Source organism: Alexandromys fortis, unplaced genomic scaffold (genome assembly GCF_014885135.2).
Source record: "Alexandromys fortis isolate MF-2015 unplaced genomic scaffold, M_Fortis_MF-2015_v1.1 scaffold_86, whole genome shotgun sequence".
Lineage (NCBI taxonomy): Eukaryota > Metazoa > Chordata > Mammalia > Rodentia > Cricetidae > Alexandromys > Alexandromys fortis.
The window spans coordinates 456,005-472,104 of record NW_026067965.1 but is presented as its reverse complement, the minus strand read 5'-3'; the positions used below and the strand labels follow the sequence as shown (position 1 = coordinate 472,104).

The following is a 16,100-nucleotide window of genomic DNA, read 5'->3' as shown; positions in this document are numbered from 1 at the left end:
CCCCCCCCCCCCCCCGAAGCTGAAAGCCAAAAAGCATTTCTGTCTTACAGAGTGTGACCTTTGAACTCCTAAACAAACCTTGCTGCTGGAAACAGTTATTCCTGTTACCAATTATTGCAGAAACTCTTCTCTCTCAGCTTCAGTCTCCCCGGGAACCCGCCCTCATCGCATAAGCCAATGACCACCCTCACCTTCCCACCATTCTCCTGCACAAGCTTCTTTGCACTCTTGTTGCTCCGTGGCTACAAGAAGGGAAGGATGGTCCATGTTCATTAGCTCTACTGTCCCTGTATCCAAGAGTCCTCAACCCAGGGGCTCTGTGTATCGAAACTTCCGAAGCCAGTCTCTGGAGGAGGGACGCAAGGCTTTAGTAATGTGTGTTTCCTAAGAACCTCACTGCCACAGGCCCTTGTAGGCTGCTCCGTGGGAGTCATCAAGTGTTTCCTATCAACTCTTATCCGTTTCCAACCCCGTGGTCCACAGGAATAATTGCTTATCCCCAGTTGTGAGAAATAGTAGCCCCAAGTTCAAATGCTCACTGTTCACAGCCTTTGGTAAAAAGTCTTTGACAAACTCAAGAAGCTGTGCTTCCTCAAATGATCTCCCTGGGCTATCGTAAGCCCAATGGGGTCCAGAATCTGGAAACAAATGTATTCCGACTCTGTTTCACCATGGAGAATTAGTCAACCTCCCCAGTCTCCAGAGTTGTGGCCCGGCAACCATTCATGCCTACTCTGTGCCAGCGCAGAGATGTCACTTGCTAAGAGGGGCTCGTGGAGAGTGTGCCACACAGTGCCGAGAAGCTTCCACCCCACATCTTGGAAAGACAGGCATCAGCAGAGGCACCCAAGGGCAGAGCAAAGCATCTAGAGTGTCCAACAAGAGGTACAAAGCAACTCCCCTTCACGGCGCGTGCCTCTGTGCTAGGCAGGGCAGGGGACTACTGTAACTTACTCCTTAGGAGGCTGCCGTGCAGCAAGTTCTCCTGGGAGTGCTGTTGGCAGCAGCATCTACCACACAGGAGGAAGAGAAACACCCTGTCAGAAGGAGGGAAGGATGGTGAAAGGTTTTACTAAAGGCCTCGGCGTCCCAAACAGGGAACTCTGGAGACTGGGGAGGTTGACTAATTCTCCATGGTCAAACAGGGGGGAGTAGCATGGTGTCTCATAGTATTCCAACTGACTTGGGAGAAGCAAGAGAAACTTAGAAGCTGCAGCGTTGATGGTTTCCCCTAAGTGCCATAGCATGCTAAGTACAGGTACAGCCTCTCTGGGCCATTTCAAGTATGCAGGGAGGACCAACTAAGGGAAAAACATCTGGAAAGGCTGGAGGGAGGAAGAGTGACGCAAGAGAACCTATTCTAGAGACCTCTTAGGGGGAAGGTACTGTGTAACCCCAGGCCAGGCCTCAGGGAGTTAGTTACAGAGGAATGAGGAAACCGCAGGTGGGCTCCTCCAGGCTAAGTCCAGCCACCTGGGTGTCTCCTTGAGGAAGACTTGTCCCTGGTGTCCCTTTCGAGGCTAGGCTGTAGCAGTAATGTGAAGGGTGGATTACAAACAGGGACAATCACGGATGAGAGGGCAAGGTGGCAAACGGAGAAGAGTGAGAGTCAGACTGACCGTGGATAACAACAGGAAGGACGTGTCGACTGAGGGAGATTTACCAGACATTAAGTCAGACAGATTTGTAAGGTTCCGAGCTGATCTGGGAGAAGGGGGAAGAGAGTCAAATACAACCTTGAGCGTTGGTACTACCGGTTTCTGGGGAGAGATGGTCCCATGGGTAGGGCAAACCTAGAATAGGTTTTAGAGTCAATACCGTATATGAGGCCACTGCAGGACCCTTGATGAACAAGCTGGTTGGAAACCCACACACAATTTGTGTGAGGTATAGGCAAATTATGGAAGAAGCGATGATTGAAATCATAGGGGTAAAGGAAGGCTCTGAGGTAAAGAAAGGGGAAGTAGAGGGACTGGAGACGAAAGGAGGAAGAGAAGCAGGAGAGGAGGGACGCATCCCAATGGAGGCTCACATTGGTTTCCCTGGTACTCCAGGGGCTAAGGTAGGAAGACCAAAGGTTCAAGGCAAGCCCAAGCTACACTGTGAAAGGCTGCCCTAAAACAAACAAAAAAAATGATTGACAAGTTAGAGAGGGTCAATATATCAGATGTAAAAAGTTGGAACATAAAGACACTATGTTTTTGAGACAGGGTGTCACACGTCCCAGGGTGTCCTTTAACCTTGAAGTTCTAATCTCTATCTCCTAAATTTTAAGATTACAAGTTTAGGCCGCCATTGGTATTTCATGTGGTGCTGAGAATAGAACCTAGGTCCTCACTCAAGTAGGCAAACACTCTATTGCCAGAGCCACCTACACAGCTCAATACACTTGATTTAAGTGTTAGAAGATATACCACCGTATTAGAAAGAACAAGTTCAACAGACTGAAAGCCATGCCACCATGGACGGGAGATCCCAGCAAATGTTCGGACTCAGGAATGTGGTAGGCCCGCCTGGCCCCCCCATTACTTTTCCAGTATGTGTTCTGTTTCGTTAACTCATCTGTACACATTTGGATGGCGAGTCAACTTTAATGAGACGAGAGATCAAGTAGGGTATATGTTTGTAGAGCAAGACATGTGTTACTGGCTTAATGAAGATGCTGTTGACATGTGTGTGTGTGTGTGTGTGTATGTGTGTACGCGCGTGCACACACACAGGGTTTGCTAAGGATCACACCCACGGCTAATACATGCTTGGTAAACATTATCCACTGAGTGCTACCCCAACCCTTGGTTGATGTATTTACCTGAGCCTTTAGTGAGGAAGAGGGTCAAGGGGATTACATTCATTTCTTTGCTGCACAGTAAGAAATGACCACAAGCCGGGTGGCCTGATAAGTGATAAAGCCACTCTGTCATAAGCCCTGAAGCTAGAAGCCTGAAGTTAAGGAATTATCAGGGCCACACTTCTTTATAAGGCTCTAAGAAAGACTGTTCTCTTGCCTGATTCTGGCTTCTGGGATCTGAGACGTTTGGAAGGACACGGAAGCAGTGTTCCCCTCTGCGGCTATCTTCTCATTGTAGCGGCATTCAATTGTGTTTTAATAAAGACTGCCCGAAGATCTGAGAGTAAAACAGTCCTACCGGACAGCCTTACAGACCAGGCTATGGTAACACGCACCTTTAATCCCAGTAGCCATAATGACACGCACCTTTAATCCCAGTAGCCATAATGACATGCACCTTTAATCTCAGTAGCCATAATGACCTGAACCTTTAGTCCCAGTAGTCACACTGGTTGCCGTAGAAACCAGGTTTGTGCAAGCCTTTAATGCCGGTGGTGCACACCTTTAATCCCAGCCCTAGGGAGGATTATAAAATGGGAGGAAACAGCTCTCAACAGACAGTCTCATTCTGAGATTCCTGGAGGCAGGATCGCCATTTTTGGACTGAGGTCGAGGTAAGAGGCAGTGACTGACTGTTTTGCTTTTCAGATCTTCAGGTTGAAGCCCAGTTTCTGACCCTGAGGTTTTATGAATCATGCTTCATCTCATGACCTTCATTCTTGTAACATACTGATACAGGACAAAACTGATTTCACCAGGCTGAAATGTCCCTGCTTCATCTTTAGCTAATGTCAGGTCTGGGTGCCTCTCTGGAGGCAGGGTCAGTGGCTATAACACGCGGTGCACACTCCATTCTAAGCTCTGCTTTCAGTTTGCTGAGAAACTGTGAGAAAACCAACTAGGATTTGTCTGGGGGCTGTTATGGTGGTAAGATGGCTGTAGTCTTGTCAAGATGGATTTGTATGCAACAGTCACGCACAGGCCACGAATCTTCAGTGATTTTGCGCAGCTGTTCTGATTTAAGTCTTCAGCGACTGCTTCCAAATGATGACATGTTCTGAGTTTGAGATAGCAGTCTGGGTCAAACACGCTTCCATTACATGAGAACAAGGCCTGGTTTAGAGACGTCGATGGTGTTTATGTCCGAGGAGGGGAGAAACATGGCTGTGTTTCATGGCTTTGGAAAGGGCAATTCTTTTCTGTGATGGAAGACAGAAATTCTGGGGGGAAGAGGGGTCCAATGAGAAACAGTTGAGGATTTGAGAAGCACTGCCCTTGAGAGTGGGAAGAGGAGGAGAGCCATAGAAGTGCAAGTGTGTAAGTGTAGAGAGGGGGAGGGGCAGCTTAGCCAAGGGCAGCATCATGCCTGCACAGTCCAGTATAAGCCAGAAGAGAAAGGGGAAGACAGTGTGTAAATTGGCTTCAAATCACTATAACAAACACCCAAGACGATTAGTTTAGAGAGAGGAAAGGTCTATTCTGGCCCATAGTTTTGGAGGTTTGTCCACGATTAATTGACCTCTGAGATGAGGCAGCAGATCGTGGCAGGAATGACGGGAAGCAAACTACTCAATTCACAGCCAAGGAAGTGGGGGTTCCTTATGTCGGTGAGCCCCCAGTAACCTGAAGGAGTCTCGCTAGGGCTCACCTCTCAAACGAGCCACCACTTCCTAAGAGTGCCCCTCCGGGGACCAAGTCTGTAACACGTGCTCTTTGGGGACCCTCGAGATCCAAATACTGACAGAGCATACGGTGAGGGACCTGGACTTTATCACCTGACTAGTCGGTTATGTGAGCAATCATTTACTGAAAATTGTGGAGGAAGAAATGATTGAATAGGCTAACAAGGAAAACTTAGGCTTCAAATACTGCCTTGGTGTCTGCTACCCTGTGTGTGGCCGTATTTCAAATGGTAGTGAGGGTTCAGGTGAGCTATCGGAGGCTACTCGTTTAAAAAGGACTTGCAGGGTTAGGGAAATATTCAACTGGTAACATGCTTGCCTTGGAAAATGCTAGGCCTATGTAAAATGCTAGGCATGGTGTTGCATGATGTTAGTGCCAGCCCTGGGGAGGTGGAGACAGGAGAACGCTGGGTCTTTCTGTCCAGTGGCTTAGAGAACACAGTGGAAAACGGTTTGAATGATACCTGAAGGTGGACCTCTGGCCTTACATGCATGCACACATGGACTTTGCTGAGGAATGACGTGTACAAAACACTGCCTGACTCTGTGAGGGAACTGCAGGACAGGTTGTCTTCCTTTAAGATTGTTTATCTAACCAGGCCGGGGGTGGGAGGTAGGCAGTGGTGGTGGTGCATGCCTTTAATCCCATCACTAGGGAGGCAGAGTTCGAGGCCAGCCTGGTCTACAAGAGCTAGATCCGGGACAGGCACCAAGGCTACAGAGAAACCCTGTCTCGAAAAACCAAAAAAAANAAAAAAAAAAAAAAAAAAAAAAAAAAAAGATTGTTGGAAGGCAAAATACACAATAGGACAAAACAGAAGACCAAAGAATGGGAAAAGATCTTCCCCAACCTCACATCTGATGAGAGCTGATACCCAAAACGTATAAAGAATCGAAAGAAACTAGATTTCAACATGCCAAATAATTCAATTAGAATATGGGGTGCTAACTTAAACAGAGATTCACAACTCTGGAATCTCAGATGGCCGAGAACCACTTAAAGAAATGTTTAACATCCTTAGCCATTAGGGAAATCAAAAAAACAACTCTGATATTCCCTCTTACACTTGTCAGAATGGCTAATATCAAAAACACAAGTGACAGCTCATGCTAGAGAGGATGTGGAGCAAGGGGAAGACTCCTCCATTGCTGGTGGGGGTGAAATTGTATACAGCCACTTTGGAAATCAATATGGCAGTTTCTGGGAATCAATCTACCTCAATACCCAGCTATAACACTCCTGGGCATTTACCCAAAGGATGCTCTATCCTGACACAAAGACACTTACCCAACTGTGTTGATAACAGCTTTATTCATAATAGCCAGAAACTGGAAACAACCTAGATGTCCCTCAACTGAAGAACAGATAAAGAAAATGTGGTATATTTACACAGTGAGCATTACTCAGCTATTAAATACAATGACATCATGAAATTTACTGGCAAATGGATGGATCTAGAAGAGATACCTCCTGAGTGAGGTAACCCAGACCCAGAAAGATATACTCACTTATAAGTGGGTATTATATTGAGAACCAGGCTACAACCCACAGACCCAGAGAAGCTAAGTTACAAGGAAAGCCCAAAGGGGTGTGTGTGCATGAATCTCACTGTGAAAGGGAAAGAGAATAGACATTGTCAGTGGAGGGGGATCTGGATCGTGTACAGGGTGGGAGCAAAAAGGATCAGGTGGGGTAGGATGGAGGAAGAGAGTACTGGGAGAGATAAATGGAATCGGGGACATTTCTGGGACGAGCTAGAATCCTAGCGCAATGGACACTCAGAAATCTATGAGGGTGACCCTACCTAGCAATGGGGAATACAGAGCTTGAACCAGGCATTTCTATAACCAGGCAATACTTCCAGTGGAGTGAATGGGACACCAACGCAGCCACAAAACCTTTGGCTGACAATTTGTGCAGCCTACAGGAAGTGCTGGGGTAACAGGTGATGCAGAAATTGTGAGCCTGGCCAACCAATGACTGATCTAGTTTGAGACCTGTACCATGGGAGGGAAGCTCACCTCTGAAACTAGCTGGAGGGCCAAGATCCAGAGATAGGATGGCCCAGAGACCTGGGATAGAACCAAACACAACTGAAAAAAAAAAAGTCAACAAAATGATTCCTAATGATATTCTGTTATACTCAGATTGGCGCCTAGCTCAATGGTCATCAGCGAGGCTTCACCCAGCAACTGATGGCAACAAATGCAGAGATCCACAGCCAAACGTTAGGCAGAGCTTGGGGGCAGAATCCTGTAGAAGAGGGGGAGGAAGGACTGTAGGAGCCAGAGGAGTCAAGGACACAGAATCAACTAACCTGGGCTCACAGAGACTGAACGAAAAACCAGGGAGCCTGCATGGGACCATCTGAGGCCCTCTACATATATGCAACAGTTGTGTAGGTTAGTCTTCTTGTGGGACTCCTAACAGTGGGAGCAGGGGCTGTCTCTGACTCTGTTGCCTGCTTTTGGGCCCTTTCCTCCCACTGGGCTGCTTTGCCCAGCCTTAATAAAAGAGGAGATGCCTAATCTCACTGTAATTATATGCTATGACTGGTTGATATCCATGGGAGGCCTGCCCTTTTCTGAAGAGAAACTGAGAAGAAGGGAGGTGGGGGGAGGGGCTGAGAGGAGGAAGGGGAAACTGCCGTGGGGATGCAAAAACAACAATATAAAATAATAGTTACAGAAAAAATACTTTATCTAATTACGGAGCATAAGACTTAAGTCTGGCGTTCACTATTAAAGCAACAGAAGGAAGCACCACACGGTTAGTGTGTAACCTGGAAATCCAGAAAACATTTAAAATAAATCTAGCACCCATGTTCAAATAATTTCCAAATCTGCAACAAACATTAGGCATGCATCTTATGATTTACAAAGAAAGAAAGGATTAGTGGAAGCGGGAGGAGGTCCTGTGTTCTCTGGGATTGGACGGGGAACCGCAGAGAGATGTAGTTTCTGCATGGACTCTCTCTCTCAGGTGTGAGGGATGGCTATGTCAGGAAAATCGTACATTATAGCTGCAGGAAGAGCCGTGCCAAGTTGGTTGTGACTGGAAAAGCTGGCTGAGGTGTCTAGAGTCAGGATGTCTTGGGGGCTGCTGAGGAATAAGCACGTTACATTGTGCATGCATTACTACACAGAAGATAAAACCAACAGGATCTGTGCAGCGACTCACTGGAGTTTTGTGGACCAGATGCAGACAAGACTCCCTCCTTCCCATCTCCCTCTTCAGTCAAGAGACCAGGAGAGGGCTGAAGATGTCTAGTTGGTATGGTTCTTGGGTAGCATTTAGGAAGCCCTGTGTTCGATTCCTCACACCCCATGGACTGGGTGTGGCGGCATGCATGTACTCCCAGCAGTTGGGAATTGGAGGTAGGAGGATCAGTTAAAACTCAGTGGGTCATTTTCAACAGTACAGCAAGTTTGAGGTCAGCCTGGCCTACATAAGTCCTGACCTCCAAAAACATACACACACACAATAAAATCAGAAACAAAGAAACCAGAGGTGGCTCTGCTTAGCAGATAAAAGGACAATGGTAGCTCTTGCCTTGATAGCCTATCTAACCTCAGATCTTTGAACTTAAGACAATGATAGGCCTCTAGTCCAGTGCCTAGCATCCTAGTCTCCCAACACTTTTGCTCCAGGGAGAATGTTCGTCAGCCACTAGCTTCCTAAGGGCCACATAGTTCTCATACGCTGTTTGATTAAAGAGCACTGAGAGAACGCCAAAGGCTGTAGATACGGGTACTATGATAATAAGTGAGAGGCAGCTTGGTTAACTTGACAGATCCAGGCAGTAATTAGGGAATGATCCAGTCTGGTATGTCCCAAAGAGTGGCAAAGACCTTTAACGCAGAGAGACAGGTCAGAAAATTTGCATCCCACTCCCTTTTGAGACCATAGGAAATGATATTAAACCTTGAGTTTTGAATAAGCGGAGAAAATTCTTTGCTTGGCATCATCTCCCTACTTGTCTGTGTGCCTCTCTGTCTATCTGTCTGTCTACCTGTCTATCTTCAGAGTCAACTTTCCAGGCAATTGGCTGTTCCAAGAGACACTGGGTCCCCATCCCCTGTCAAATCTCAGGTCCTACAGATCTATCAGAATATGACATGCCTGGGAAGCTGTTCCCCTGACGAGAATGTAGTGAGAAGAGGGTAACTCAGGGATACAGATTTTAGGGGCTGCAGGGCTTATGACAATGACGTCACTGCTGCTGCAGAGTGGCCGACTATCCCTGTTCTCCATGCAGAGCCCGATGCTTTCCATTTGCCTGTTCAGTTGTACATTCAAGCCCCCAGATCCCTGAATAAATAGATTTACTTCACAAAGGCCGCTGTAAACCGGCTGTAAAAGGGAACACTGTGAACGTGTATGCGTGTGTATGCTTTTCTCTGCAGTCCACGTTCACAGCTCATTTCACAGACGGCATGCAGATGCGCCCCCCCATCCTGGGTCTCTCCCTAGGCAACCACAGCATCAAAATCCTGAGCACCAGCCTGCTTCTTTCCCTGCATCTTTCAACTCCTACTCCGCCTGCTTCAGAGACACTGCTTCTGGAATGGTCTGAAGCCCCTCCGAGAGTCCACCCACCCACCCTGAGCTTCCTGTCTTCCCAGCTCATCCGGCCATGTTCCCAACTCAGTTCTAACTAGGTTAGCACTGCCTAAAAACAGAGGCAGAAAGGTGGCATTGTCTGTGCAGGCTAAGAGGTGTATCACAGAGGGGTTTAAAAGCCTATGCCTTGCGCATTCTGCTCTCCCTGTCTCCTACTTGTGAATACGGTGTAAGTGTTCAGCTGTTCCTGCCGCTATGCCTTCGCTCTGTCACCACGGACTATAACTCTGAAACTCTGAAATCTGAAAACTGAAGACCAAATCAAGTGCTTCCTTCTATAGGTTGCCTTGGCTGTGGTGTGAAGCAGTAGGTGTCTAACTCACACAGCTACTGTTTCCAATAGATTCAATCACAAATACCCAATATTTGGAGATGCTGATATGATTTTAATAAATCATCAATAAGCCCCCTTTAATATTTCCAGCCCCCCTTTTTCTTTTTGTTTTTTGAGACAGAGTTTCTCTGGGTAACAGTCCTAGCTGTCCTGGAATTCTCTTTGTAGACCAGGCTGGTCTTGAGCTCACAGAGACCTGCCTGTCTCTGCCTCCCAAGTGCTGGGATTAAAGGCATGTGCCATCACCATTTGACCAGTCTTTTCTTTTGGAATGAAAAATCTAGGGAAGAAGCTTTGCATGTGACCCCTCGCCTCATTCCCAACTCAGCCCCCAAACACTTCTAAGCAGAAAAATGGATCTCTGACCATTCCTATCTTTCAGATACCAGAAAGAGCATCGGTGGTATTTAATGGAGAACTTACACATGAAAATCTACTGAGGTAAGCTTTATTTAATTTCCTTGTGTAACCTCCGTTAAAATATCTACTATCAAATGTTAAGCAGCATATTATCAGGGGAATAATGTGACCAGTGGCTGGGACTTTTTCTGGGACTTTCACAATGCTTTGTGAAGAGGAAATGACAGACAGGAAAAGTTAATATGTTCTGAGGGTAGCCAGGGAGGCGTAGGAACAAACTCACATTAAATTTCTTCAGAGGGTGAAGGGATTTTTCTGAAGATGATGTGACAATGGTAAGACTGAGGAGAAGGAGCTTCAAAAGGGGTTTCTCTCTCTCTGATCCGCCCTTCCTTTGCCAGTCCCTGGATATGAACACCATTTGTTCTTGGGCTTGGGCAGTGAGCTTGGCTAAGGGAAACTGTGCTGTTAGGTAACACCAGCTGCACCCTCGGTTCTCTTCCTGTCTCCTTACTCGTCCTTGCTGGTACCTTGCTTCAATTCAGGCCACACCTTATGCTGGGTAAAAAGCCTAGCACCGCGGATCTGTAGAGACTGGGGCATGATGGAGCATGCCCAGAGGCTTGGCCACTCAAAGCCACGCCTAGTGAGGAATTCTCAAAAGAATTCTAGGAGTGTCACTGAAGCACACAAGAGCTGGCTTGGGAAGACCGAGAGTCTTCTGAGAGATTCAAAGGGCTTCAGCTTGAGCTAAGTGGCAAGAACTTCAGGAGGAAATGGATCAAAGGTCAGGACAAGGAAAGACCCTCCAGGGAGCTGCTCAAGAGAGAGCTCCCTTTCTCCGGATGCATAATCTTCAATTGCTGATGGAACTAGAATTCGGGGGGGGGTCCCTAATATTAAGTCAAATAGACCATTATTCTTTTACAGCTTCAGATTTATTTTTAAAACTATCTCCACGTTGCTTTATGTGCGGGAGATCTCTCTCCTTTGTGATTAAAACGGCTTCTGCTGGGAAGGCGAGCAGGGATGTGAAGAGATAATTGCCGCATGGTATGAGAAGTGCCACCCGAAGTGATGCCTCCGACAGCACAAAAGAGGGAGTGACGGCCGCTGCCGAAGCGGGAGAAGGTTTTCTATGAAGGAGGTGGGTTTTCAGATCCGTCTTCTACAATTAGACCGATACGTTCACATGGGAGAGCTAGGTTTTGCAGAACGCCGTGTTTGTGTTCACGAGGCAGGAAGCATTGAAGCTCAGCGTTGGTATAATTACGAGAGAAACTGCTGAAGATGGGTAGCGGACGAATGCGAAGAAAACTGTGGTTCTAAAAGGTTGTGACGCTGGCATATGAGGTGGCTGGACGTTGAGGCCACCGAGGGAGACTCTTGCTAGAGGAAGCTGGCCACAGGGAGCAAGGGTGGAACAGGCCATTGTTTCGGTGGGAAAATTGATACTGGGATCATGAAGATCCCACACAGGATCAAGTGAGAGCGGCTTAGAGCTATCAGCTGGCGTGGCCGAGTAGGTGAGGAGAACACGACAGGAACAGGAGAGAGTCGAGAGCTGGATTTCAGTCATTACGCTCGCGGAGCACCAAGTTGGAATGGTCTGAGGAGCTGAAGCCCAGTAGAGAGAGGTGGCTATGTAATATCATGAGAAATTGTCACGATTCTTTCTCAGGAATTTCCCAATTGAGCTGGGTGTGACGGTACAGGTTTGTAGTCTCAATGCCTGGGAGGGAGAAGCAGGTAGATCTCTGTGCGGTCTAGGCCAGTGTGTATAGCGAGATGCTGTCTCAACGATTACAACAAAAATTCCAAAACATATATAACAGCATAGGGGACAACCATGATGTTACTATTAAGCTTCAGAAATGATTACCAACTATGACTCAACTGTCCCTCTGTTTCCTATCTAGTTTATCATCTTAAATATATTATTTTAATTTCTTTGAGATTTTCATATCTGTGTACAGTGTATTTTGACTGGATTCATCCCACACTCCTCCCCCATTCTCCCGTGAGCCCCTCTCCCCACCTCTTTGCTCCCCTCCTGATTTTACGCCGGCCTTAGTTAGTGTCTATACTGTGCCAAAACACCATGGCCAAAAGCAGCGTGGGCAGGAAAAGGTTAATTTCATTTTTCAATTCTCAGGTCACACGCCTTCACCAAAGGGAGTCGGGGAAGGAACTCAAAGGAAGAACCTGGACGCGGAAACTGCAGCAGGAGCAATGGAGAAATGCTGGTTACTGACTGACTTCCTCAGTTTGCTTTTTTATTCAACTCATGACTGCTTGTCCAGGGTGGCGCTGCCCACAGTGAGCTAGTTCCTCCCACGCCAATCATCAACAGAGAACATGTTTGCCAAACATGTCTACAGCCTGTAGCCCAGTGTTATGGATGAATTTCTAAATTCTTTCTAAGAAGAAGCTAGTGTCATGTTGACGGGAAACTACCCAACAAAATGTCTTTTTTTTTTTATTTTAGTGAGCTACCGAGTCCAGATTGTGCCGTCCCTATATACAAGGGTGTGGTGTTTGCCAAAATGTCTCTCCTTCTCCCAGTAACCATTAGCTTATGTATAACTCCTCAGGGAGGGGAGGGGCCTTGTGAGCCCCTCCCCTTTCCACAACAGTGTGTTTGTGGGCTCCATCTTGTGCCGATCATGACAATTACTGTGAGTTTAAGAGTGAGTGGCTGTGTCATGATCAGAAGTCAGCGTTCCACACCGCTCTTCTTCTCATCCCTCTGGCTCTTATATTCTTTCTACCCCTTCTTCTATGATGTTTCCTGAGCTGAGGCTTGGAAGGGGTAAGATAGACGTTCTGTTTATGGCTGAGTGTTCGCCACTTATTCTTACCACTATGGCCAGTCATGAGCCTCGGCAGTTACTCTACCCACTGCAGAAAGAAGCGTCTCTGGCCAAAGCTGGTAGCATCACGTGTCATGGGGCCATACCATAGCCATTTAGAGAGCAATTTGATAGATTCATCATTTCCTTTTGGATAATGACAGTAGTAGCTTCCCCTACTAGGTCTATGGCCTCCTAGTCAAGGGCTTTTAACTGGGTTTTCACTACTAGATATGAATTCCTTCCCATGGAGTTGGCCTCAAACAAAAAGTGATTTGTTGTGGCAGAAATTCCTGCCAGCCTGGCACTAGAGGGTTAGCAAGCAACCCCAGACCCACCCCCTCACCCCTCTACCTTACCCACCTCCAGTCATGAACCCCCACTGGGTCATACCTGCCCTAGCTCCCAAGTTAGCACCCAGCCTAAATTCATCCTTTGTGGCCTTTTGTGAATCTTGTCTGAAAGTTTCCCATGGATACAAAGTCTGTGCAAAACTTGGTCAGAGGGGACCCGGAAAGCCGTGGTACCCCATGAATCAGGTATCTGCACCCGACACTGTATTGTCGGGAAGCTTCATTCAGTTTATTCTGAGACAGGGAAACCTACCAGCTAAGCTGCCAAAGGGCTAAGGGAAAGGGGTTCAGTCCACAGAGGTGGAGTCCCCTGCCGCTGCAGACGCTAAGTTCATTCTCAAGGAGTCTCCGGGTCTTCATTTCATGGACCCACGCAAACCCACATACTCGCCGTTTGTTATCCCCCTAATACGCCCGCTGCTGTTTCACTGCTGGGGACATCTGGCTTGGGCTGTGAGTCGTGTTGCATTCCAGGTCCACACCTGAGTTGATGGCATTACTCCCCAAGCAGCCCGCAGAGCATTTTCCAGGGCTATGAGGGCTGGGCAGCGGGAAGGAAGCTTCCAGCCAGGTTCCTGCTTGATTTCTGTGTTCCCTCCACCGTGCTTTTTAGCAATTACAGTCTCCTCGCTGTTTCTCATGACTTTTCATGAGCTGATGTCATTTCTGTGCTTGTGGTCCTGAATTTGCTGCTTAATTTTAGGCTCAGGCCAAGTGTCTTTGCTTCAGAGATGAATGGCTTCCCAGCACCCCAATATTTTCCTAGACTTGAGATAAGTTAATCAGCTCAAGGTAATGAAACATTTTCCAGGTTCAGGTAGAGCCTTGCATCTTACTTTGGAGATGGTTCATAAAGAGTTTATTTGGTGGTTTTGGGATGTTCAAACTCCATCCCCTCTCCCTCAGTGTTCCAAAGCACACGCTGACCCTGAACTTGCTCCTGGAGTATGGCCTCTGATTATCTGTGCTTCTGTATCAAGCTTTGGAACACACAAGAAGCCTGAAACTAACACTGATTTTGGAGGAAGACCTGCTACATTGTATCGGTTTGATCTCTGACGCAGCTAGACACAAAGAACAAAGCCTTGGCCACCATAGCTGTGGTTTGAGTGTTTTATCTCCAAAGGTTTCTTAAGATGAATCTTATTCCCCTAAGTAGAGGTGTTGGGACCTTTAAGCAGGTGTGTGTGGGGGAATCCAGAGGGAAGTAATTAGGTCAGCAGGAGAATCGTGCTCAGAAGAGATAAAAGTAGTTCTCACAGTTTCTGTAAGTGCGGGCTGCTATCGAAGGCGTAGGGCTGCCTCCTGATTTCTCTCACATCCCTTCTTGCCACGTGATCTCTCACTTTCACACATGCTCCTACCACCATGTGGTCTATGATGTCAGAACACAGCTATGGCGGCCCTCACCAGAAGCCAAACCAGTGGGTTAACCTGACGTGGACTCTGTCTCAAAATGGTGACCTAATCACACCCTCTTTTCTTTATCTGATGCTCAGCTTCGGAAAAACGGAAGTTACCCAGACTCTGGGAGCTCTATGGGTGGTAATTAATTGTTCTTGGGAGAACTGAGTTCTGTCAGAGGACTGGAACAAGTGCCTGGAGTCTTCTCAATTCTGCCTGTTGCTCAGCTCGTTTTAGGCTGTTTCTGTCTCTGTCCTTCCACTGTTATAAGCTGTGACTGTAAAAAAAAAAAAAAAAAAAAAAAACAAACAAACACCTTTTCTAAATCCGCGTCACCAAACACGGGAGTCACCATGTGTCTTACTTAGATTTCTATTGCTGCGATAAAACACCATAGCCAGAAGCAGGTTGGGGAGGAGAGGGCTTCTCTGCTTTACACGTTCACATCATAGTTCATAACTGAAGGAAGTCAGGACAGGAACTCCAACAGGGCTGGAACCTGAAGGCAGGAGCTGATGCAGAGGCCATGGAGGGGTGCTGCTTACTGGCTTGCTCCTCACTGCTTGCTCAGCCTGCTTTCTTATAAAACCCAGGACCACTACCCCAGGGATGAATGGCACCACCTATAATGGACTGGGTCCTCCCACATCAATCACTAATTAAGAAAATGCCTTACAAATTGATATTAGAGACACATTTTTCTTAATTGAAGCTCCCTCCTTTCAGATGACTCTAAATGTATCACGCTGACATAAAACCAGCCAGGATACCTTGGTAGTTCCTCTCACTGGGTTCCCAACTAAAACTAGAATACATAAAAAAAAATAATATTCAAAAACTCAAATCTCAGAAAATCATAAAAGTTAATGTAACAATGTAACAAATACCCACATACCTATCTCCCAGAGTGTTTCATTTATCTAATTATTCTTTATTAATAAAAAAACCATGAGCCAACTGTCAGGGTAAGAACCTGAATGATCAGAGAAGCAGCAGAGAAACAACCAGTGACCTCTTATCTCTTCTGTTCCTTCATCCAAAAGGACTGAGATTCTCCCGAAGGCCCGCCTTATTACTTCCTGTCTATTTGTCCTCAGTCCTCTAAAACCTCTATGGTTAATTTTGATCAGCTAGTAGCTAACTCCACCCCCTGATTAAAAACAAACTTTATCGTCAAAATGTGATCAAAATATCACACAACAGATGAATACTTTTTATTATATATGCTCCGATTCTACTTGGTCCTTTTCAATTATGAAATAAAACATAATATAGACACATCAAGTTTCCTTTATATACCCACCCTGGCCCTGGTCCATGAGGTTGGTCAGTTGTGGTGTATATTTTTTTAACATTTATTTTTATTTTCTGAACATAGTTTTTGCTTGCATGTATGTTTATGCGAGGGTGTCAGGTCTCATGGAACTGGAGTTGCAGACAGTTGTGAGCTACCATGTGGGTATTGGGAATTGAACCCGGTTCCATTTGGAAGATCACTCAGTGCTCTTAACCTCAGAACCATCTCTCCAGCCCAGTGGTGTATTTTGAGGGGGCAATTGATACTGTCTTCCTGGATATGTGTGTATCCCTTCATGAGTCACAGGGGAACTTTGCTATCTTCTTCTCAAGTTTTGACAAGCTAG

The 16,100-nt window shown here is 46.6% G+C and overlaps 2 long non-coding RNA genes across 4 annotated transcripts in view; one reads left to right on the top strand and one right to left on the bottom strand.

Moving 5' to 3' along the window:
- The window catches only part of LOC126508665 (uncharacterized), a 72,650-nt gene that overhangs the window by 13,631 nt on the left and 42,919 nt on the right, over positions 1 to 16,100 (bottom strand). The window contains exon 3 of one of the 3 annotated variants that reach the window (XR_007593922.1): positions 10,989 to 11,580. The exons of the other annotated variants lie outside the window; for them this stretch is intronic. This is a non-coding gene — a long non-coding RNA (uncharacterized lncRNA). Of the gene's footprint in view, positions 1 to 10,988; positions 11,581 to 16,100 lie in introns of those variants that run through there. 3 annotated transcript variants of the gene reach the window in all.
- LOC126508666 (uncharacterized) lies at positions 10,861 to 12,235 on the top strand. The gene is made up of 2 exons (XR_007593928.1): positions 10,861 to 10,995; positions 12,004 to 12,235. It is a non-coding gene; the product is annotated as an uncharacterized lncRNA (long non-coding RNA).